Source organism: Bos mutus, chromosome 16 (assembly GCF_027580195.1).
Source record: "Bos mutus isolate GX-2022 chromosome 16, NWIPB_WYAK_1.1, whole genome shotgun sequence".
Classification (NCBI taxonomy): domain Eukaryota; kingdom Metazoa; phylum Chordata; class Mammalia; order Artiodactyla; family Bovidae; genus Bos; species Bos mutus.
Window position 1 is genome coordinate 55,219,968 of NC_091632.1, and position 25,943 is coordinate 55,245,910.

At 40.4% G+C, this 25,943-nt stretch overlaps 1 protein-coding gene and 1 non-coding gene across 3 annotated transcripts in view; both read right to left on the reverse strand.

Moving 5' to 3' along the window:
- Positions 1-25,943, reverse strand: part of SMYD3 (SET and MYND domain containing 3) — a 749,543-nt gene that overhangs the window by 697,141 nt on the left and 26,459 nt on the right. The gene's annotated exons all lie outside the window — the stretch shown is intronic.
- On the reverse strand, positions 17,844-17,970 carry LOC138991297 (small nucleolar RNA SNORA18). Its single transcript, XR_011467326.1, has one exon. It is a non-coding gene; the product is annotated as a small nucleolar RNA SNORA18 (small nucleolar RNA).

The window sequence follows — 25,943 nt, forward strand, 5'->3', positions numbered from 1 at the left end:
CCAGGACATAGAGACAACCTAAACGTCCATTTACAGCTGAACAGATAAAGAAGATGGGGGGGGGGGGTGTGTGTGTGTGTGTGAGTGCAGTGCAATATTGCTGCTGCTGCTGCTGCTAAGTTACTTCAGTCGTGTCCGACTCTGTGCGACCCCAGAGATGGCAGCCCACCAGGCTCCCCCATCCCTGGGATTCTCCAGGGAAGAACACTGAAGTGGGTTGCCATTTCCTTCTCCAATGCATGAAAGTGAAAAGTGAAAGTGAAGTCGCTCAGTCGTGTCCCACTCTGAGCGACCCCATGGACTGCAGCCCACCAGGCTCCTCCATCCATGGGATTTTCCAGGCAAGAGTACTGGAGTGGGGTGCCATTGCCTTCTCCGAGTGCAATATTACTCAGCCCTTAAAAAGGAATGAAATAATGCCATTTGCAGCAACATGGATGGACCCAGAGATCATCATACTAAACGCAATGTCATAGAGAAAAATTCCACATGATATCACCTAAATGTGGAATCTAAAACATGATGCAAATAAACATATCTACAAAACAGACAGAGACACACAGATCTAGAGAACAGACTTGTGGTTGCCAAAGGGGAGGAAAGGATTGGGCGTTTGGGATTATCAGAGGCAAACTATTATGTACAGGACAGACAGACAACCAGGTTCTACTCTATAGCATAGTGAACCATAATCAATGTCCTATGATAAACCATAATGGAAAAGAATATGAAAATATATACATATGTATGAGTGTATAGGTGGTGTATACGTATGTTGTGCGGATCACAACAAACTGTGGAAACTTCTTCAAGACATGGGAATATCAGACCACCTGACCTGCCTCCTGAGAAATCTGTATGCAGGTTAAGAAGCAACCGTTAGAACTGGACATGGAACAACAGACTGGTTCCAAATTGGGAAAGGAGTACATCAAGGCTGTATATTGTCACCTTGCCTATTTACCTTCTATGCAGAGTACATCATGTGAAACGCCGGGCTAGATGAAGCACAAGCTGGAATCAAGATTTCAGAGAGAAATATCAATAACCTCAGATATGCAGATGACACCACCCTTATGGCAGGAAGTGAAGAGGAACTGAAGAGCCTCTTGATGAAAGTGAAAGAGGAGAGTGAAAAAGTTGGCTTAAAACTCAACATTCAAAAAACAACAATCATGGTACCCAGTCCCAACACTATTTCCCCATGGCAAGTAGATGGGGAAATAATGGAAACAGTGACAGACTTTATTTTGGGGGGCTCCAAAATCACTACAGATGGTGACTGCAGCCATGAAATTAAAAGGTGCTTGCTCCTTGGAAGAAAAGCTATGACCAACCTAGACAGCATATTAAAAATCAGAGACATTACTTTGCCAACAAAGGTCCATCTAGTCAAATCTATGGTTTTTCCAGTAGCATGCACGGATATGAGAGTTGGACTATAAAGAAAGCTGAGCACCGAAGAATTGTTACTTTTGAACTGTGGTGTTGGAGAAGACTCTTGAGAGTCCCTTGGACTGCAAGGAGATCAGACCAGTCAGTCCTAAAGGAAATCAGTCCTGAATATTCATTGGAAGGACTGATGCTGAAGCTGAAACTCCATTACTCGGGCCACCTGATGCAAAGAATGGACTCATTGGAAAAGACCCTACTTCTGGGAAAGATTGAAGGCAGGAGGAGATGGGGATGACAGAGGATGAGATGGTTGGATGGCATCACCAACTCTATGCACCTGAGTTTGAGCAAGCTCCAGGAGTTGGTGATGGACAGGGAAGCCTGGCGTGCAGCAGTCCATGGGTCGCAAAGAGTCAGACACGACTGAGCAACTGAACTGCACTGGTAAGTGAATCACTTTGCTATACAGCAGAAATTAATACAATATTATAAATCAATTATACTTCAACAAAATTTTTTTAACATTCATCATAAAAACTTAGGACAATTTTAATGGCAGAAAGTGATCATGTCATAAGCATGTTTCTGTAGAAAAACAAAAATCTGTCATACAAAGCATAATAGCAGTCTATTTCCATGCTTTTTCAAACATATGTCATTGTGTGCTCAGTTGCTCAGTCATGTCCAACTCTTTTCAGCCCCGTGGACATTAGCTGGCCAGGCTCCTCTGTTCGTGGAATTTTCCAGGCAAGAATACTGGGGTGGGTCGCCACTGCCTACTCCAGGGGACCTTCCCAACCTGGGGATCAAACCTGCATCTCCTGCTTTGGCAGGTGGATTCTTCACCATTAGCGTCTTCTGGGAAGCGTAATTATTCATTAATTTTGCTAATAAGTAGTATGTAACTGAAAGTTAAGAAAAATGTATGGAAAAATATGACAATTGAGAAAATATCCACACAAACATATTTTTTTCTGACACAGTAAAAGTACTATTATTTGATTTTTGCTGTGGCACATACTTCTTAGCTCTCAGAACACTCATGTTCATGTGGTCATTATCATTTATTCTAAATACATGTGTCTAATTCTAAGGACATAAAGATAAAGGTACTTACTGTTTAGAAAAGAAACAAACACATAAGCCTAACTGTAACTTAATTTGGAGAGTGTAACAGAGTGGGGTACCTAATGCAGTGTGAGATGGTAGGCAGAGCAAGGAAGGGTCCCATTCCATGAAGGAGGTAAATCTAAAACAGAGATTAGAAGGTAGCCAAGTTGGATTGTGGTGGGGGGAAAGAGGGGGATAGAGAGATGTGCACATACACATGTGTGTGTGTGTGTTGTGTACAGATGTGAGGGGAAGCCTGGAATTTTGAGTACAGCCCTGGAGAGAAGAATCAGCTTGCTGGGAATGGTGGGGGACAGGAGAAGTGGCTTCAGGTAACCCAGTCTAGCTGAAACAAGTTCAGGGCAGAGACAATCAGGAGATGAGCCCAGAGTTGAGAGGATGATCAGGACTGCAGGACTAAAGAAACACACTGAGGAGTTTAGACTTTTTGTTCAGTGGCTAACTCATGTCTGACTCTTTGCAACCCCATGGACTTCAGCATGCCAGGCTTCCCTCTCCTTCACTATCTCCTGGAGTTTGCTCAAACTAATGTCCACTGAGTGGGTCTTGATGTTATAGGAAATCAGGATCCAAAGAAATGTCAGATAACTTATTCTGGTGGTTAAGAGGGGTTGGACTGGTATATAAGAAGTCAGGAGGTAGTGAAAAACACCTTTAAGAGGCTGTGTCAGGGATGACATTTAAGTAAAATAATAGAGGTCTAAACTCTGACATTGGTAGTAGGTATGGAAAGAAGGAGAATTCAAGCAAAATTTAGTAATACAGACCATAAAGATAGCTGGACTTGATTAGAACAAGAAAGAAAAGGAAAAGGGTAAGAAATGGCTCAAGGTGGAGGGGGGAGGGAGAGAATGCAGGCAGGGACGGATTTTAAGCCCTAAATTAAGAACAATAGCTACCTATTGGTAGCGCAGGAATGGGGTGGGGAGAAGGAGAGGGTGGGTCAAATTGACAGTTAACAGTGACGTACATACACTACCTCATGTGTAAAGTAGCTGGCTAGTTGGAAGCTGCTGTATAGCACAGGGAACTCAGCTCCGTGCTCTGTGACGACCTAGACAGTGGGATGGGGGCTCGGGAAGAAGCCTCAAGAGGGAGGGGATACGTGTATACATACAGCTCATTCACTTCTTTGTACAGCAGAAACCAACACAACATTGTAAAGCAGTTATACTCCAATAAACAAAAAAGAACAACAGCTAGAAGGGGAATAAAAATGGATACAAGGCGACATATTAGGAATCTGCTACACTGGTTTATATGAGAGGTGATGGCATGGTTGCATGCTGGTTTCAACTAGGGTGAAGCCAGTAGAAACACTGAGATAAACATCTATTTAAGAAACATTGCCAAAAATTTTAAAAGTTCAAAAAAGAAATACTTCATTGCTAAAACCAGTAGGATTCACTGGTTATCAGACTGATGCGGTAGAGAGAGAGAGAATGTCAGAGATCCCTCCCAAGGCATCACAAGGGCAAAAATGGTGGCAACAATAATTGAAATAAAGTGGAGGAAAGATGATTTAAGAAGACTGAGAACACAGTATTTTAAACATGTTCACCTCTGAGATATCTAGGAAGAAATACCAAGCAGACAGCTGAATATACAGATCTCTCAAAAGAGAGGCCTCTTTACACTAAAACTATAATTTGGGGAACTGCTAGTCTATAATTCATTGCAACGATACCCGAGATCACCAGAGGATAAGGAAGAATGTGTCCTGAAAGACGGCCTAGGAACAGGTGCTGAAAAGACCTAAAATCTTAACTTTGGCTACTAGAGGCAAGGAGGACCTACACATGAAACTGAAGTGGAGTCTTCCATTGTAAACACAGCTTTTGAAGCTTTTTGTGCTTGTGAAAAAGAGAAGATAATACAGGAAGTAGCCGTGAGAGACAAGAGGCTAAGGGAGAGGGGTGCCACTTTATCCGGGATGGAAGGCAAGGTAACACGTTTAAGTGCTTGAAAGGATGAGTCAGTAAAGAGAGAAAGATTAACAACACAAGAGAAAAATGATATTCAGTAGCATAAATCCCCACAAGGCTAGAAAATGGGCTGTTCCACGTCGGGGGAACAGCTCCTCCTCTCCTGGATGGTTTCTGGTTAAACTAAAGTTTGTGTGGCTTTAGGGTGGTGGTTGAAGAAGCAGTCTACCAGATTTTCAGTTTTTCCAGCCCACTGGTTATGGTTAACCTGGACTTACCACTAACATATTGTCCTGTGGGGCCTTTTCTCCCCCCAGAGATTGGGAATGTTTATTTATTGTAAGTAAGGTCTTACTCGGTCCGGTATGTTAAAGCAAAGAAAGAACGATGACAGTTTTGTTATATACTCTTTTATTAGCTTGACTTGAGGGATTTGAGATTGTCATTTGGTGTATCTTCCTGCTTTAGGAAACAAATTTCCCAAAAGTGAGAAGCACTAAATGCAGGGAAAATTAAAAAAAATGAAAAGCTCTCAGCTAAACCTCGGACACGACTGAGCGACTGAACTGAACTGAAACCTCTTACTTATGCTTTCCAGATGCTACTATCCTTCAAGATGGTAATAATAAGGAGAAGATGGAAAACTGCCCTCAATAACAACCAAAAAATGGTGATTACATGAGGTGAATGATATGTTGACTAACCTTTCTGTGGTAAACATTTTGCAATATATACACGTATCATTACATTGTACATTTTAAACTTTCACAATATTCAACTATATATTAATACAGCTGGAGGAGGGGAAGTGACCAAATACCAGTTGATGGATTCCTGTCAAAATATATCTCATCAAACCCAACAGAGATAGCAGGAGTCAGTGTTCTACCAAATAATTTGGGTCCTCTCTCCAACAACGTGACTTGCTTCAGGAAAAATGGACTAATTCACAAACCTGGGAAGTGATGCACCTGTAGGAACTCGACACTGCCATCACTCTGAAGATGACCAAAATATGACGGCATCTACTTTTGGAATTGTGTCAAATACCCTGCTAAGAACTCTTGCTCTGGCATAGGGATTCAGTGCTGATACTAAAATATAAATTAATGGAAGAAGTTCTAGAGTTTGAAAGAGATACTGGAAGGACATCTATCACTAAAACATTGGGAATCAATGTATCATTCCTCTATTTAGGCCAAGAGATGCACAATGTTTGACACTAGAGTTTTTATACAATGAAGAATGGCTTCTCTTTACCTTGACAAGAAACACCCAACATGCCTTTTAAAAAAATTTATACCTTATTAAAATCACTCCTTTGATATACAATTCTATAATTTTTCAAAAATGCATAGACAGAAAAGTTCTATCATTCCCCAAATTCTCTTGGGGTGCTTCTTTGTACTTAATCCCTCTCTCCATCCCTTACCCCTGCCACACGGCTTGTTGGGACACTGTGCTACCACACACTGCCATGGTCCACAACCACAGTCATCTGCCTTTGCTCACTAAGTCACTACACATGGCAGCCTTTCCATCCTAAACCCAGTACCCACTAGCCCATTCAGTACCTCCACAGTCCATCACTAGAGCAGAAGGGAACTTGTGGAATCCTGGTATGACAAGTATAAAACATGCCATGAAGAACGAGGAGTACGGTCACATTTGGCCAGTCTCTTTGGCCACCCACTGGAGTGGCCTCTGCTGTTGGCCATCTGCTCTCCACTGTCACCACCTCCGTTATCAAACACACCTCCCAAAACAGGTGAAGTCTTACCAACTACTTCTTTAATCTGGGTCTTTTTCCTCTTCCCACAATTTCCCTTGGTGGAAAAAGCCCTAAATATTGTAAATTTCGCTACCTCATAGTCTAGACGTGGTTGTTAGGATATCAAAAGAAGCTAAAGGACAGATGCAAGCTGTTATATATAGGATGGATAAAAAGCAAGGTCCTACTGCATAGCATAGGGAACTACATTCAATATCCTGTGATAAACCATAAAAGAAAGAATGTGAAAAAGGATACATATATGTGTAACTGAATCACATATTCTTTGCTGTACAGAAGAAATTGACATTGTAAACCAACTATACTTCAATAACATGTTTAAAAATAAATTGAAATTTTTTTTTAAAAAAAGAAGCTAAAGGAATTCATAAAAATGGCTGATCCAAGGAGGGAGAATATACTAGACAAACCTAAAACAGTCTGTTGCACCAGAGAAAAAGAGTGTTTAAAAAATATGGAGGCAGATCAAAAATACAAGAGCCAGATTTAAGGGGCTCTTTTAGTCAAATCTTTTATAACTTCAACATCTAAGCAAAAAGAACAATGATGGATTGTAACTCACTGAATAAAATCAGCTTTTTATTTTTTTGAACCTATCATACTGTTATCAACAGATAATAAGTAATTAAGAAGGGGGGGCTCTTCCTTTGAAGAGAATAAACATTCATAAATATGGAGGGAGTAAAAGGAATCATGTTGATGTATGGCAAAACCAATACAATATTGTAAAGTAATTAGCCTCTAATTAAAATAAATAAGTTTAGATTTGAATAAATAAATAAAAATAAAAATCGTTATTTTACAACCATCACAGTAAATTTTGGTTCAGGCAAGAACCAATCATAAAGAGATGCTAAACATATGCAGAAAAAAAAAAAAGATGAGGATTAGATGTTTCCATGGTCTCAAAGTATCTTCCCCACAAACTGGCTTACAAGTTACAAAGGGGAAAATCGTAACTACTTAACCTAGGCAGTACCTTGACCAGGTGATCAAAATTTTATCAGTGAGGAGCACATGGACATTGTGTGCCTCCTGACATGAGACGGGGAGAACACATCTTTTATGTCGCCCTCTGGCTAGGGGTGAATAACCCAAGTCTCACCATGAGGAAACACCAGACAAACCCTGTTTTAGCAATGTACTATAAAACAACCACCTGCAGTATTCCAAAATATTAACATCATAAAAATATTAATGTCATAAGACTAAGAAAGGCTGAGGAATATTCCAGGTTAAAGAAAACTACCAAGCAATAACAAACACAAGCAATTCTAGCCTGGATCTTGAATGGGAAGGGGAAAAACACACAAAGGACATTATTAGAACAATTGAAAAAATTGGCAATATGGACTAAAGATACAAGTATTGTGTGAATGTTAAGTTTTCTTGATTTTATTGAGTATACAGTGGTGATATAAGAGAATATTGCTGTTCTTCAGAAAGACACAATACAGTGTTAAGTAAAAGAGACATTATGTATGCAGCATACTCTCAAAAAGTAGTGTGTGCCTGTGTGTGTGTGTGTGTGTGTGTGAGTGTGAGTATAGACAGAGGAAAAAACAAATATGATAAACCTAATCTGGTCCCATCACTTCATGGGAAATAGATGGGGAAACAGTGGAAACAGTGTCAGACTTTATTTTGGGGGGCTCCAAAATCACTACAGATGGTGACTGCAGCCATGAAATTAAAAGATGCTTACTCCTTGGAAGGAAAGTTATGACCAGCCTAGATAGCATATTCAAAAGCAGAGACATTACTTTGCCAATAAAGGTCCGTCTAGTCAAGGCTATGGTTTTTCCTGTGGTCATGTAAGGATGTGAGAGTTGGACTGTGAAGAAAGCTGAGTGCCGAAGAACTGATGCTTTTAAACTGTGGTGTTGGAGAAGACGCCTGAGAGTCCCTTGGACTGCAAGGAGATCCAACCAGTTCATTCTAAAGGAGATCAGTCCTGGCTGTTCTTTGGAAGGACTGATGCTAAAGCTGAAACTCTAGTACTTAGGCCACCTCATGCGAAGAGTTGACTCATTGGAAAAGACTCTGATGCTGGAAGGGGTTGGGGGCAGGAGGAGAAGGGGACGACAGAGGATGAGATGGCTGGGTGGCATCACTGACTCGATGGACGTGAGTCTGACTGAACTCCGGGAGATGGTGATGGACAGGGAGGCCTGGCGTGCTGCGATTCATGGGGTCGCAAAGAGTCGGACACGACTGAGCAACTGAACTAAACTGAATGTAGCAAAAAGTTAAAATTTGCTGAATTTGGATAACAGACATGTGAGTCTTCTGTACTATTTCTTCGCTCTTCTATAATATTAAAATTATTCCAAAATAAAGCTTTTTAAGTGGTTTAACCAATTTAAAAACATATTTAAAACTAAGAATGCATTCACACTTTGTCTTTCATTTCAGCCATAATTAGCAAACTAATAAAATATACCTTCCGATGGAAAAGATCTTTGTATCTGTGATAAAAAGCATAGATAAATATTTTATGAGAGGATTAAAGCTTCAGCTAGCATAAGGATAATGCACTGGAGCTCAGCTTATTGTTTCACTTGGATTTCATTTGGGGCTCATCAGGGATCCCCTGAGTAAGATTAAAACACTTTATCTCTTATCTATAAATAGATCATTACATTTGGATATAAAAGAAGTTCCATAAAAATGGAGGAAGACAGCTCATAAAGTCAACTAGGTTAAGAACTGCACAGGCACCAAATTTGGCTCTTAATCTCATTAACCTTTAAAAGCTAGTTAGCAGGAAGCCCAATTCAAATATAGAAAGTGGAAAACATTCAGACCTATCTTGGGAAATAAAAGCTTAAGTTGTTACTTATGAAGTCTTATGCTATGGATGATTCTATAAAAATATGTAAGCATTGAACTAAAATGCCTGATTTTTGTTTTCCAATGATTTTGATGCTCTTTAAGTAATAATAATAAAAAAAAAAACATGGGAAGAATATAAACTAAAGATTAATGACCCAGCACAAGCCACAGGAGCCTCAGAAAAACACACACACCACACCTCTACAAACCCACTCATCTAACACTCAAACAGAAGTGCCATGTGTAATTACAAGAATCAGAGGCTTTCAACCATATGAAAAAGAGCTCAGAACAGTGACAGGCAGCCCTTTCTGCAATTTAATGAGTGGATACTCCTCCACAATTGAAGCATGTTTTCTTTTGTCTTTAAATTTGTAATCAAAGTAATATATAGCATATGGTTAAAAAAATCAAGGAGGACCAAGGGTTCCGTTCTCCTGTTCCTAAAGGCAATCATATTTAACCATTTCATTTTAGGGGTTTTCCTGCAGTTACTCTTAATTTTCTAAATAATTCACTTTTACCAATATTTCTTCATTTATCACCTCAGAGAAGGCAATGGCACCCCACTCCAGTACTCTTGCCTGGAAAATGCCATGGACGGAGGAGCCTGGTAGGCTGCAGTCCATGGGGTCGCTAAAGTCGGACACGACTGAGCGACTTTACTTTCACTTTTCACTTTCATGCATTGGGGAAGGAAATGGCAACCCACTCCAGTGTTCTGGCCTGGAGAATCCCAGGGACAGGAGAGCCTGGTGGGCTGCCATCTATGGGGTCGTACAGAGTCGGACACGACTGAAGCGACTTAGCAGCAGCAGCTTAATTTATCACCTACAGGTATCTATGAGATACATCTGATAGGACTGATGCTTTAGTTAACTTACACTTGCCATAAACACCCTCTCTATTCCTCTCAATGTATATCACTAATTTTAGTTCGTTACTTTTTAGATATACTACCAATTTCTTTTTTGTTCTATCAAATACAAAATACTTTGATGACTCCTTCACAAAACAAGACTATCAGAACCTGTACCCATTCTTCTACATCTCCTTCCAACTTCCCTCAGCTCTGCTTTATTCTTGTCCTACATTGTTAAGATTTAAAATTCACATTCCAGGGACTTCCTTGGCTAAGTGGCTGGACTCCATGCTTCCGATGCAGGGGCCCTGGGTTCTATCCTTGGTCAGAGAATTAGATTCTGCATAAAGGAAACTAAGACCTGGTGCAGCCAAATAAATACATATTTTTTTAAATAAAATAAAATTCACATTCCATTATATAGCCATAATTTTATGTGTCTTTCATGCATTGTCCATAGCAGTGGTTCTTAAACTGCAATGTGAATCAGAATCACCTGGAGAACATGTTAAAACACAAGACTTGGACTTCACCTGGTGAGTTTCTGATTCTACAGATCTGAGATGTGGCCTGAATCTTTGCAGTTCAAGTTCCCAGGGATGCTTCTGGTCCAGGGACTCAACTCTGAAGACCACTGGTCTAAAGGATGACTCTAAAGGTAAAAACCAATAAAGGACATTGCTCAACAACAGGTCAAATGGCACGTTAAGATTACACTTCTCTCACTGTATCTCACTGTGCACACTGTTCACTGAGTCCATAGTAGACAAGACATGAGCTAAGAAGAAGCTGGAAGAAAATGCGAGGAGCCATAGGAATTGCAGACATGTTTATTCTCTCCGGGCTGGCACAACAGCTGTAGCAGCAGCCATAATATAACCTAACACAACACACCCACAAGGGCTTTCCTGGCGGAGCTTACATATGCTTACAGAACAAAAAGCTGCCCGTGGCCAAGCGAGTACCTCATGACGTGCGTGCACAGTGCTATAAGTGATCTCAGCTGTTACGTAATCATTTACAAAACGTGGGGCAAGGGAAGCTGACCACGCCATGTTGGCTGATTTGCTCTTTCCCTACACATTTTGTTCTCTATGCTTATAAGGTCATGACCCTTTTGCTACTAGAAAAAGAATGCTCCGAATGCCACAATACAATACCCTTTCTGGCTATGACCAGTTGCTCCAAAGCGTACCAAGTTTTAATTTGATTGATATTTAGATCAGAATTTATTGCACTATTTCCCCCTTTGAAATTTGTTTTATGTTTTTTGTGCACTTTTTACTCACCCTATCTATAGCTTAGATTAGAAAACAAATTCTCTTCTAATTTGAACCAAATGCATATTATAAGCATTATAAGCTCCGAATGCCACAATACAATACCCTTTCTGGCTATGACCAGTTGCTCCAAAGCATACCAAGTTTTAATTTGATTGATATTTAGATCAGAATCTATTGCACTATTTCCCCCTTTGAAATTTGTTTTATGTTTTTTGTGCACTTTTTACTCACCCTATCTATAGCTTAGATTAGAAAACAAATTCTCTTCTAATTTGAACCAAATGCATATTATAAGCAGTCATCCTGACATTTCACTGCCCTACAGGTAGTCTCCTGGAGCTGAGGATAGAGGTGGGAACTGGAGACATGTTTTAAGAGACAGTCAGTCAATTCTAAAGGAAATCAACCTGAATATTCATTGGAAGGACTGATGCTGAAGCTGAAGCTCCAATACTTTGACCACCTGATGCAAAGAGCTGACTCACTGGAACAGACCCTTATGCTGGGAAAGATTTAGGGCAGGAGGAGAAGAGGGCAACATTGGATGAGATGGTTGGATAGCATCACCAACTCAATAGACATGAGTTTGAACAAACTCTAGGATAGTGAAGGACAGGGAAGCCTGGCGAACTGAAGTCCATGGTGTTGCAAAGAGTGGGACACAACTTAGCATATGAACAACAAATCTGTCTCAGGCTTATAAATTTGGGTGTAAACTTGGTAATAGATGTTTCTCAGGCTTCCCCAATGGCTCAGCAGCCAAGAATCCGCCTGCAATGCAGGAGACACAGGAGTCGTGGGTTCAGGTTCAATCCCTGGGTTGGGAAGATCCCCTGGAGGATGGCATGGCAACCCACCTCAGTGTTCATGCCTGGGAAATCCCATGGACAGCGGAGCTGGCAGGCTACAATCCACGTGGTTGCAAAGAGTCGGACATGACTGAGCACACATACACACATAAACTTAGTAATAGATTATCTCAGGCTCACCTTTGGTATCACAAAATGACAAAGAACACTTGCAGACTGAATATAAAAATTTACTTATTATTGACTCCCACCTGTCCTTAACCCAAAAGGAGAAGAAAGTGAGATTCCTGGTAAGAAGGAATGACCCACAATCTCACTAAGCAGTAACGTGAATGTACGTGAAGTCGCTCAGTTGTGTTCGACTCTTTTCGACCCCATGGACTGTAGCCTACCAGGCTCCTCTGTCCATGGGATTTTCCGGGCAATAGTACTGGAGTGGATTACCATTTCCTTCTCCAAGGGATCTTCCCAAGCCAGGGATCAAACCCGGGTCTCCCACATTGTAGACAGACGCTTTACCATCTGAGCCACCTAAAACCTATACAAAAGGGAGGAAAGCAGGCCACCATCTCAGCAACCTGTCAGTCACCTATGACACTGACTCCTTGAGCCTCTTCTGGTCAGATGAGAAACAGCTCTTCTACACAGTGAGGAGGTCTTAGCAGCAGGTGAGCAAATTCCCAGGTGCTCCAAAAAAATCCTCAGAATTTCCAGCTGCCAACAAGGGTGTTCAAAAGCTTCCCTCTCTATCCCCAACACCAACATACACACTCATCTAAAGTTCAAACTAACACTTAGAAAATCAAAAGCAAACTGCTCACAATTTTAGAACCACAGATTTTAATTTGGCCGGTCACTTGGTGGTCATCTTAAGGGAGGCTCATGATATCATATCTAAAAGTCAAGGAAAATGAAGACCTAGAAGGACTGCCTCTACTACAGAAGATATCGAAATGCATGAGACTGAACAAAGTTCCCTAAGAAAAATGTTCAGAAAGACAAGAAGACCCAGATTGTACCTGAGGAACTCCATTTTTCAAGGGCAGGCAGAAGAGGCAGAATCAACAAATGAGACTAAGAAGTAGATAATGAGATAATCGGGAAACCAAGAAAGTGTGGTATTACATACAAGTCAAGAGACTTAGGTATTTTAAGAATAAGGGAGACATTAGCCATCGGGGAAATGCAAATTAAAACCACAAGGAAATACACTTCTAACCCACCGTGATGGCTACAACCAAAACACAGACTACAGATGTTGGCAAGGATGTGGAGAAATGAGAACCCTCCACATGTGTTGGTAAGCCACATGGGGCAACAGTCTGGCAGTTCCTCAAATGATTAAACATACATGATTCAGAAATTAAACACACATAAAAAAAAAAAAAACACATATTCCTACACAGGAATATAGTCCTACATATATTCCTAAGAAAAATGATAATGTCCACACAAAAATTTACATTGTGAATGTTCACAGCAACATTATTTATATATTATAGCCAACAGGTTGGAACAATGTTCATCAATAGATAAATGGCTAATCAAAATGAAATATATACATACAATAGAGTATTATTCAGCCAAAGAAAGGAACAAAGTTAAGATATGCAACCACATGGATGAACCCTGAAAACATTATACCTAAGTGAAAGAAGCCAGTCATAAAAGGCCACATATTATATGATTCCACTTACATGAAATATCTAGCAGAGGCAAATTCATAGAAACAGGAATTAGATTCAAGGTTACCAGGGGCTGGGGAAGAAAGAGGAGAGTTACTACATAATGGTTACAGAGCTTCAGTCCAATATAACTGAAGCAGTATTGGAAATAAATAAATTATGGTATTTTAGCTACATCTCAATTTTTTAAAAAAGGAAAGAACAGGGGACTTCTCTGGTGGCACAGTGGATAGGAGTCCACCTGCCAATGCAGGGGAAACGGGTTCGATCCCTGGTCCAGGAGGATGCCACATGCCACCTGGCAACTGAGTCCATGCACTGCCACTACTGAAGCCCCTGCACCTAGAGCCTGTGCTCCACAAGAGAAGCCACCGTAATAGGGAGCCAGCGCACCAGAGAGGAGCCCCCACTCCCCACAACCAAAGCCTGTGCACCACAAGAGAAGCCACCGTAATAGGGAGCCAGCGCACCAGAGAGGAGCCCCCACTCCCCACAACCAAAGCCTGTGCGCCACAAGAGAAGCCACCGTAATAGGGAGCCAGCGCACCAGAGAGGAGCCCCTACTCCCCACAACCAAAGCCTGTGCGCCACAAGAGAAGCCACCGTAATAGGGAGCCAGCGCACCAGAGAGGAGCCCCCACTCCCCACAACTGAAGAGAGCCCACACACAGCAACGAAGACCAGGGCGACCAAAATAAATAAATTACATAGAAAAGGAAAGAACAAAGAAGGCATGGGCAATTGCTCCTGTATGCGGCAATCCTCCTGCCCATGACAACTATAAACTCTGGGAAAAATATTAAAAAATCAACTACCAAAGGCACTGGAGAGCTACCAAAAGCAGAGAGAAAATCACAGGAGAAGACAAAAGTGTGGGTAGAGAGGGAGTCGGGGGTTATACTTGGAAGAAGGGAATAGTCCTTCTCCAGGTTGGGTGGTTGGTTTGAATGACCTTTATTCTGAAGGCAGGTCCCAGTTTATGCTATGCGGGACAGCTAAAATTAAGATAAAAAAGTCACAGACTTAAATTACTGGCTTGAAAAACCAGAGTTTGGGGCATCTAAAACAGCTAGCAAATGAAGGGAAGAAACGAAAAAGGAGAGACTCAAAGAGAAGAGCACATGTCCCCCAGTTTCTAAGTATGAAATCTACCAAAATTTTTGGCTGACACTAAAAAATTACACACGGATAGGGCAAGATGCCAGAGAAGGCAATGGCAACCCACTCCAGTGCTCTTGCCTGGAGAATCCCAGGGACGGGGGAGCCTGGTGGGCTGCCGTCTATGGGGTCGCACAGAGTCGGACACGACTGAAGCAACTTAGCAGTAGCAGCAGGGCAAGATGCGGGCTTCTCAGGTGGTACTAGTGGTAAAGAACCCACCTGCCAAAGCAGGAGACGCAAGAGACGCAGGCTCAATCCCTGGGTCAGGAAGATCTCCTGGAAAAGGAAATAGCAACTCTCTCCAGTATTCTTGCCTGGGAAATTCCATGACAGAAGAGCCTCATGGGCTACAGTTCATGGGGTGGCAAAGAGTTGGACATCACTGAGCAACTGAGCAGAGCAAGACGCAAGCAGCTAAAATAAAGCTAACAGAAATGAACAGAGATTTCAGCTGCTGCCCACTGCAGAGGAGAGAGTCTAGAGTTTAACTACTGTAACTAGGATCAAAGCCATAAAGGTTTCAGAGCCCTAAACACAGTGAGATGGTATGTGAAGCCTTAGGAGATGACACTGCCCAGGGCCCTCACTTATATAATAAGTTTGAAAGGGCTTCATGTTACAATCTATAATCAGATGATAATGGCCTGCTAGGAAGAGAAAGGTATTAAGAGGGACTAGAAGCCAATTCCACAATACCACAGGAAGTTAGTCAAGTCTACTCAGGCAGAAAGGAGTGCTAGCATGCATGACACATATCCAACATTTCTGATCTAAGAGATCAAAATCATGATTTTTGTACACCCAATAAAGCTAATACAGAGGCCTGTATACCATGGACTCGCTCTTCATTGATGATATAACCACTTCTATGTGTTTTAATGCTCCCTGCTTCTGCTCTAAGATGAATAACCAAGTCTGGGCCAGAACAAAAAGAACTGTTTTAGGTTTACTTCTCCAAAACCCAACTGTAGTACATGTAGTTTTGTCAGGCCATTTTTTCCCTTAAAACACATACACACACACAGCGTATGTGTGTACACTTAGGTAGATACAGCTGCACAGAAATAAACAAGCTTGTGTTTGTGTGTGTATGTGTGCATGTGTGTTTGTTTAGACAATGTTGGCTGCTGTGCAAATAAAGAGAAACGTTCAAATTCAAGTTACACACTGAAGGAACAGTTGACAATATTTATTGTTTAATTGAATGGAGAAAATGAAACAGTTCTATTTAAAGATTTCCCATGTTTTCTTACAGCTTGATTATTACTAAAGGGACAAATAAGAGTTTCTTGTCAATCTGGTCTCCTCTTCTTAAGCTTTTCCATTCCCTTAATTAGCATGTATCTTAATGCTTTAGTTAATCCTTTTACACTGCTTAGGTTCTGGTAATAAGGAAAATCAGTACACTAAGTCTAACTTGCTTTATATCTTGGAGACTACTTTAGTAGTCTGGGTCTAGAATATATTCATAGTAAATCTGATTTATTATGGTGCTATTTATTTTTTATACCTATTTTTTTAAACTAAAGAAAGTATCTTGGCTCCTTATTACTTTTGTTGATGGGTATTCTGTTCATCTCAGGGAAGAAAAATCTTTTATGACTAGCTCTATAAATCACTACTCCAGGCTTATTTCAGAACCATTTTTCTAAAAACATTGTTTTACAACTTCACTTGCTTTTGGCTCAGGACATTACTTTGTAATAGGTCTTGTAAGGTTCAAGAAACATTTTTCTGTACTAAAATAGCAGATAGACACTACGGACTGAAAGCCCAAGACCCATTTATGACTTACATGACTGGGGAGTTTGGGAAGCTGGACACAAATGGCTCAGTCCCTTCAGAGTTCTTTCCTGGGGTAACACATCCATGTCATAAACTGCAGAGAGGCAGGTCCTGCCCCTCAGGGGAAAGCCTGGGGTCATTCAGTGATGCCAAGAGACTAAGTGGGCCTCTGTTGCCTAATCCTGTGGAAGCCAACTGTTGCCATACACCAAAGTCATTTTTTCCCAATGGTCTATCACTAAGGCTGAGGTTTTGATATTCAAAACAAAACAAAAAAATCTGTAGGGCCATCAAACTCAGTATACCATAGGCCTACCAAAAGTTCCCAAGATTTATTTGTAACCTACTCCTAAAAAAAAAAAGTGAAAGTGTCAGTTGCTCAACTGTGTCCTTTGCAACCCCATGGACTGTAACCCGCCAGGCTCCTCTGTCCATGGGATTCTCCAGGAATGAATACTGCAGTGGGTTGCTGTGCCCTCTTCCAGGGGATCTTTCCAACCCAGGGATCAAACCCAGGTGTCCTGCAATGCAGGCAGATTCTTTACCATTTGAACCACCAGGGAAGCCCAACCTAATTCTATATATGCTTAATCACTTTTAACACCTAAATAAAGTGAAATAAAATACAAAATATTCTAATTCTATATCAGGGCACTTTCAGCTTTTTTTTTTTTTTTTTGCACAAAGTGTAAAGGGTTTTTTAATTATGCATAACACATGCCAAATTTTTATTTAAGCCAATAAATTTTTAAAGAATTGCACATGTTCTGATCTTTCTACTGCTTCACCTTAGTTCCTCCAAAGTCATAATCTTCAAGATAAGACAGCCCTTTCAAAAAGAAGTTTTGCTCAATCCACAGCTGTCACGCCAATCAGCACAAAATTCTTTCATCTCTTTGATCTCCAGTGGAATACAGACACACTTCAAAATTTCCCACCTAAGGAAAAAGATTGTAATCTTTGGGATCCAATTTCCTGAAGCAATTTACTTTAGGACCATGGTTAGGGTCAGGAGATAGATCTGCTAGTTCTGAATCTGACACTCTTTAAAAATATATTAAATTCAAATCATATTCACTCCTAAGCTATCACACCTTAGAACAGTACAGATTGTTGGGATATGCCCATATCTAAGATTTTAAAAGTTTGCCTATTACGTTTTTCATAGTTTATTTGGCAGCTCTGTCTTATAATTCTTTCCCACTGACCTAACAGTTGTATGAGTAAAGGAAACCACACAGTTACTCTACGAAGCATTTCCAACAATGTAGGTTTATAGATAAAGCCCCATCAGGACAGACCTCAAGGGGCACTTTCAGCTTTTAAACTTTGCAGTCTGTAGTTTTCCTCCACAGACAAGACAGACATACATTTTACACAGTTCTTACAGAAATTCGGCTTGACTAGTCTTTTTAAAAACTAATATTAAATAATTATTAACAGCAAAACTTAATTCTACATATAGGATTATAAAATGTAGGCACTAGGCTTTTTCTTCTCTAATATGTACAGAGGATTCCAACATCTAAAGCACAAGTCAACAACTCTTGGAGGTTAATGGAGAAAAGAAGGTAGACAGGAAGAGGTGGGGGGAGGAAGAGAGTCTGCAGGTCATTCTCCCCCTTCCTTTCTTCCACCCTCTTTCTAAGAAGGTACAGTTTTATGAGGCAATTCAGGTAGAAAGAAAACAGCCCTATGATAACCTTAAGGTGTTGCCTTTGGTACTTTTGGCAAAGATGGTCAAATCCTCAACTACAACCTCCTGGTGATTTATGGGATGATTAAAGTTCTTACTGTGAATTTGTCCTTAAATTGATTTTATTCATGCTCAAAAGTTGTAAGTTATCTACTTTTCACTTTGCTATTCCATGACAAGTAACACTGATACAGAAAGATAATACTAGTATATGATCCTAAAGCTATTTTTAATACCTTTACCAATAAATTAATAATGGGTTCATGGTAACAAACATTGGCATTTTTCTCTGTAATTACTCATGTGCTGCACATAGTGTACCCTACACCTTAAAAATACCTTGCTAATTCTAATGAAGCACTTCCTGTGAACTCCATTCCTCTAAGCACTGTACATATACCATTATTATCTCTGTTCTACAAATAAGGAAACTGAAACTCAGGAGGTTAAATAACTTGCCCAATGTCACAACATTAGAAAGTGTCAGATTCATGTCCATAGCTCATGTTCAACTGGTGCTTCTCAGACTCTGAGACACACACAAATCACCCGAACACTTTGATTAAGCTGGCTAAGGGCTGGGTCTGACATTTTACATTTCCAAAAGGCACCAACGCTGCTGGTCCACAGACCACACTTTTAGTAATAAATTCTAGATCACTTCACTCTGCTACCCAACTATATACTAGAAGAGGATGATATTTAACTTAGGATCCAGTGACCTAAGCAAAAAGGCATTTATATCCTAACTTTAAGTACTTAATCAAGGTGTTGTTTTCAGTCTATGTGAAGAGTTTCAATTTACAATGAAGTTCTAGACCCAACTAAAATACACTTGATTTGGGCAATGTCTTTTTTTCTATTCTTAGGACGAAAGCCTATTTCTCCTATTCCCATGCAAATATACAGAAGAAAAACAACTTTTTTTTTTTGATTAGGGGGAGTGGGGAGGTAGACAAGCTTTTACAACTTGGCATTTGACTGAACATTACACATAAAAGCAGATACATCATTAAGACACAAAGCTCTTGACTACTCAATTCTCAAATATGCCACAAAAAGCTTCAAAGACAGCTTGTCTTTGGATTTCTCCTGCTCAGCAACTTTTTAAAGGTGGGATTACAAAAAGATATTGTTCCAATTAGTCATGTTTGTCTACTAAAAACAACACGCTTCAAGTCCTTACACTTAAAGACACCTCTGACACGAACTGAAATAGACTTACTTGTTTGAAACTAGACCAACATTAAAATATGGTTAATTCCTAATATACTTAAACCTCATTTCTCTTTCTCAAAATCAAGCCATTTCTAAAAATTATCTTGTCTCTCTTGAGGACTACCCAGGGTTTTCTGTGTTCATGCACTCTATTTTTCCTCTTTATGTAATATTTGAATAAATATAATCAAGGAACTTATTAGACTTTGAAATTAAAATCTGGTCTAGAACTTTCTCCAACAGGTATCTTTATTTGGCAAAACTAATACAATTATGTAAAGTTTAAAAAAAAAAAAAGAGTACTGAAAAAAAAAAGTGCTGCCTTTTAAAATCATCTTTCAACATAAATATATTCTAATGTTCTTTTTGAAACGTAGAGAAACTACTTGAAAAAATGGGTAGACGGGACTATTTATATGGCTTTCCTACCAGCAAAAAGGTACAAATTTGGCAATTAGGCAGATCCGGATTTCTATTCTGGGTTTACATCCACTCTTAGTGACTGTGTGACCTAAGGGCAGGTTTATCTAAACTTGCTATGCCATAATTCTTGGTTTTTCATATAGTAAGCACTCACATAATTATTATTGCAGCAGATATTATAGAACCCTTTATATTATAAAAGAGAAAGTTAAACTTCACGGAATTTATGCAACTTGTCGAAGGTCACACAATAACTGAAAAAAAATGAATAAGTTCAGCTCTATCTGACTGCAAAGCCCATGATACCTCCTCTGACCCAGATTGCATCTTTAATGTAGAGTTTTTAATTGCTTAACAGAGAAAACAAGTACTTCTCACACACCCAGTGGATCTTTAATTTTAAAAAGCCTATACCTATCAGATCAGATCAGTCACTCAGTCGTGTCCGACTCTTTGCGACCCCATGAATTGCAGCATGCCAGGCCTCCCTGTCCATCACCAACTCCCGGAGTTCACTCAGACTCACGTCCATCGAGTCAGCGATGCCATCCAGCCATCTCATCCTCTGTCGTCCCCTTCTCCTCCTGCCCCCAATCCCTCCCAGCATCAGAGTCTTTTCCAATGAGTCAACTCTTCGCATGAGGTGGCCAGAGTACTGGAGTTTCAGCTTTAGCATCATTCCTTCCAAAGAAATCCCAGGGCTGATCTCCTTCAGAATGGACTGGTGGGATCTCCTTGCAGTCCAAGGGACTCTCAAGAGTCTTCTCCAACACTACAGTTCAAAAGCAATACCTATAGTGTATCACAAATGCCACCTACATCTACAGTATTGGTAGTAAGACAACCAATTATCAAATATCAACTAACTGGATGGGAAAAACATAAAGGTGAATCTCAAGTAAACACACATACATATGTAGTTGAGGACAAAGATGACTGAGAAAACTAGCTATTAGGTCCTCCCAGATTTTCATTCTAAAAAACATCTGTTGAAGACCCACTATGAGAGCATAGTGCTAGAGTAATATTTTACCAAACATTATAAGAGGGATTAAGACTAAAGATAAGGACAATTTAAAACAAGAAAAATAAACCAACTTAAACCACAATAAGAATATCTAATAGCTGATGTTTTAAGTGATAGGAGATTTAATGTAATTGCATCTCAGGATATTCACCCTAAGGGCTTTTCTGGTGGCTCAGTGGTAAAAAAAGCCGTCTGCCAATGCAGGAGACTCAGGTTTGATCCATAGGTTGGAGAAAAAAAACAGCAACCCACTCCAGTATCCTTGCCTGGGAAACCCCATGGTCAGAGGAGCCTGGCGGGCTACAGTCCATGGGGTCACAAAAAAGTCAGGCACGACTTTAAACAACAACACACTCACCTAGATACTAAGGCTCGTCTGTACAAAAGTGATAATGGGTGAGAAAGCGTCTATGGACATGCAAGTGCTCAGTTGTAGACGCCTATCCTCTGTCCTGGAGGCAGTACAAGGTCAGGATTCACAGCATGGACCTGAGGTCACAAGGACCTGAGTTTAAGATCTAGCTCCGTCATTAACAGCTGTGTGACTTTAGTCAAGTAACCTCTTTTAAGCCTTAGTGACCTCAACTGTCAAATGGGAATAAAAACCACACTTATTCTATACAGTTATTCATTGAACACACTTTCACTGAAGGTGTACCTCACCATCTAGCATTGCACTGGGCGCTGTGGGTAAGGTGTGAAAATACGTGTAATGCGCTTGGCATGTGTCAAGAACAACCCAGGGATTTTTGTCAGTTTTGTCCCCTGCTGTTGCTCAGTACTTAGAGCAATGACTGACAAGTAGAAGGCTTTAAATAAATATCTTGCTAAATAGTGAATAAACTGGTTAGTGCCAGGTGGATCAGAAACTATTCCCGCTGCCATAACCCTTGCTGGACTCGGCCTTCTTGAGAATATACATATGTAAGCATTGCCGGAAGTTCAAGTCTCCTCATTTGTTTTTAATAAGATTTAGAAGTCTAGCTCCTAAGACTCCATGTGAGATTTTCTGTCACATATTTACAGTGTTTTTAACTGAACATTCTATACAATAAAATATTAAATCATACAAAGAAGTAAGATATGATGCACCTTCATGTATTCATCAACCAGCTTCAACAATAAGCAACACATTTTTCACTGTATTAAAATGTGTTTCCCAAATCTTAGCAAGGTAAGACTTATAAACTACCTATTTGGACATAACTGTCAGTTCCTAATCTAAGAGAAAGCAGGAGGTACGCGTTTATGCTCTCTCATACAACTTTGGCTCTCGCATCAGCTCTCTTATAAGATGGCACTGCAGAGCAAAAATAAACTTTACTGGCAATGAGCATTCACAGAAAATATAGCCATCAATCCTCTCCTAAGCCCTTCCATTCTGCTATTTTGGGTCTTTCTGATAAATTAAAAGCAAATCTCAATGCAATCCAAGGAAGGTTTTTCATTGTTTTGTTTTTCAAAGGATCTCTTTAAATTTCAATTTTAAAAAGAACCAACAGGGAAGCCTTGCTACACAAAGATTATGAACGTAATAAATCAGCTCCACGATTTCCCTGGTGGTCTAGTGGTTAAGAGTCTGCTTGCCAATGAGGAAGACACAGGTTTGATCCCTGGTCCAAGAGGATCCCACGTGCCACGGGGCAACTAAGCCAGTGAGCCACACTACTGAGCCCCTGCGCCCTAGAGCCCAGGAACCGCAACTACTGAGCCCACACGCTGCAACTAGGGAAGTCCGAGCACCACAGCCTGTCTTCGCAACAAGACAAGCCACTGCAATGAGAAGCCTGAGGACCACAAGACAGCAGCCCCTGCCCACCGTAACTAGAGAAAGCCTGCACGCGGCAACAAAGACCCAGCACAGCCACACATAAATAAATAAATATTTTTTTAATTAATAAATAAGTGCTCCAAAGACCTTCAGATCAGTATGTCATCTCTTCTCTGAGAAGCTTAAAACACTTCCTTAACATCTCTCATTAAAGTGATTCTCAGTTCGCCATGAGAATCCACACTTCCCTGGTGGCTCAAAGGGGAAAGAGTCTGCCTGTGATGCAGGAGACCCGAGTTCGATCCCTGAGTCGGAAGATCCCCTGGAGAAAGAAATGGCAATCCACTCTAATATTCTTGCCCAGAGAATCCCATGGACAGAGGAGCCTGGCGGGCTACAGTCCATGGGGTCACAAAGAGTCGGACATGACTGTGCAACTGACTCTTTTCAGTTTGCCATGAAAGGTGACATGACGCTCTGGGTCAGGCCAGGACAAACAACCGCTATACTGATGGTCTCACTTGAGGCTATTATGTGTAGGCATGGCAGTCCTCCTCACCGACCCAATCCTCAAAGTTACAGGCAGGTACCAGGCACTTTTTATCACTTTACAGATTAATTAGTCATGTATCTATTTCCATCAAACACAAAAGCACCCACGTGATACAAGTTCCATCAGATTTTTTTTTTAACAGCTACAATGGCTGCTAGAAGCCATCTCATTCCCTTTCCTGGCCTCGATCATGGCCAAGTATAAGCAGGAACAACCAAGATAGGCTCTCCACAACCCTCAGTCAGAGGCACACATACCCATCCTCTCACATGTCCTAGGATAAACTGCTACTCAATCTCAGTACCTTTTTCTAAAGATGTGGCCAGCCCCTGAACTAACAGACACAGAACTTCAGCTGGTAAAATTAAGGTAACAAGCTACACGTCTTTTATAAACACAATAACCTAAGAGATAGTGAGAAACAAGTATTACTCCAATTTCAAGTGCAAGAAAATCAAAGTCATACATTTCTCCCTAGGAGAAATATCCAACAAGATCCTGGAAAACTGCCGTCTAAGAACAGAGAGAAGAAAACATTATACCACAAGCAAAGAGGGACCAGGGAACCTCTAAGATTCCCAAGAGTCTATGGTTGTAAGTAGATTTCCCAAAGAGATAAAACTCGTTACCCCAAATTTCAGGTTTCTTCTGACTTAGACCATATGTTCTTACACAACCAGATTGATCTCACTGGCCCTCTCTTGAACCTAAACAAAACCCAGTTGTACATTTAGAGAGGATTTACTGCTCACAGCAACAAAACTGATTTTCTACTGCACGCACGTGACTGCTTTTCTAATGTTCCTTTTTAAGTTAAGACAATGAAAGGAGGAGTTCTCCCTTGATGATATGTAGACCTCAATTGATGCACTTTAACATTAAACTAAGAATTAAGCTGTTGATAAGTCCTTGAAATCTGGTATTCTCATAAAACATTCACGTTAATTCAAGCAAAACATTAAAGAGCATTACATAATAAGTCATACTAAACTGGCGATGAAAAGAACCACCATTAAGACACCCAGAGCATCAGTTTATCACAAGTTATCATTCACAGCATGAAAATATGTTTTAAGACTAACATCAAAATACTCACTGAGCCCCCAAAGGTACCCTATTCTTCCCTTAAATACACAGCATTTACCAAAGCATTGTTGTATGCAAACACAAAGATTGCCTTCTCTAAAAACAAAACTATAGAACTTCTTTGTTCTTTAGAAGAACAGCCACTAAGTTATCTCTATTGCTGAACTAAAGGCTTAAGGGACCATTTATGGGAAAGAAGGTTGTGTAATTATGTACTTATGTTCTCTCATACAGCCTTGACTCTCACATCAGCTTTCTTACAAGAGCGTGGAGCAAATAAGACAGCACAACAGAGAAAAAATATATATATTCATAAATACCAGCAATGAGCATTCACTGAAAATGTAATAATCTGTATCTCTCTCTTCCCTTCTCTCTTTCTCTCTCTCCCCCTTTCATCCATTCTGCTATTTGGGGTCTTTGTGATTAAAAACAAAGTCTCAATGCAGTCCAAGTTGTTTGTGGTTAATTACAAATAATATTTCATATATTAATAAATAGACCATTATTTTTTCACTATTTTAACAGATGCTATTAACAAAAAAGTTTTTAAGATAATGAAGGACAAAAAATACATAACTTTCAACCTAAATCTCTAAACTACTGGGCTAGCTACACATTACAAGAAAGGGTTTTATATATTCACTCTTGTCTGTACAATTTTCCCTAATCTCTAAGACAGATTATCGTCGATTTTATTACATCACAGAATGTATAATTACTGTTGACATCTGACAAGTTTCAAACAGGAAAGAAAAGCTTAATTAGTAATAAGGTTCATGGGGTCTGACTTCAGGAATAATAGCATTAGCTGGATGCCTAGGGCAAGTTAAAACTTATCTAAATTTTAGTTCCCTTATCTATAAAATGGGAATAATAAGAATACCTACCTCATGGGCCTCATGGGCTTCCCTGGTGGCTCAGACAGTAAACAATCTGCCTACAATGCGGGAGATGGTGAGCTGGATTCCCTGGGTAGGGAAGATCCCGGGGAGAAGGGAATGGCAGCCCATTCTAGTATTCTTGCCTGGAGAATTCCATGGGCAGAGGAGCCTGGCAGGCTACAGTTTATGGGGTCGCAAAGAGTCAGACACGACTGAGTGATTAACACTTTCACAGATACCTCAGGAGATTTTGTGAGATTATATAAGATAATGCACGTTGAAACCCTTGGCATTGTTCCTGACATGGCAAGTACTCTAGAAGTGTTAAATATCATCATCCTCTATACTTACTATCACCATTTTGTTATTGTTCCGTCTCTCAGTGTGTCCGATTCTTTGCCACCCCGTGGACTGCAACACACCAGGCCTCCCTGTCTTTCACCATCTCCCGCAGCTTGCTCAAACTCATGTCCATCGAGTTGATGATGCCATCCAACCATCTCATCCTCTGTCGTCCCCTTCTCCTCCTGCCTTCTATCCCTCACAGCATCAGGGTCTTTTCCAATGAGTCGGCTCTTCGCATCAGGTGGCTAAAGTATTGGAGCTTCAGCTTCAGCATCAG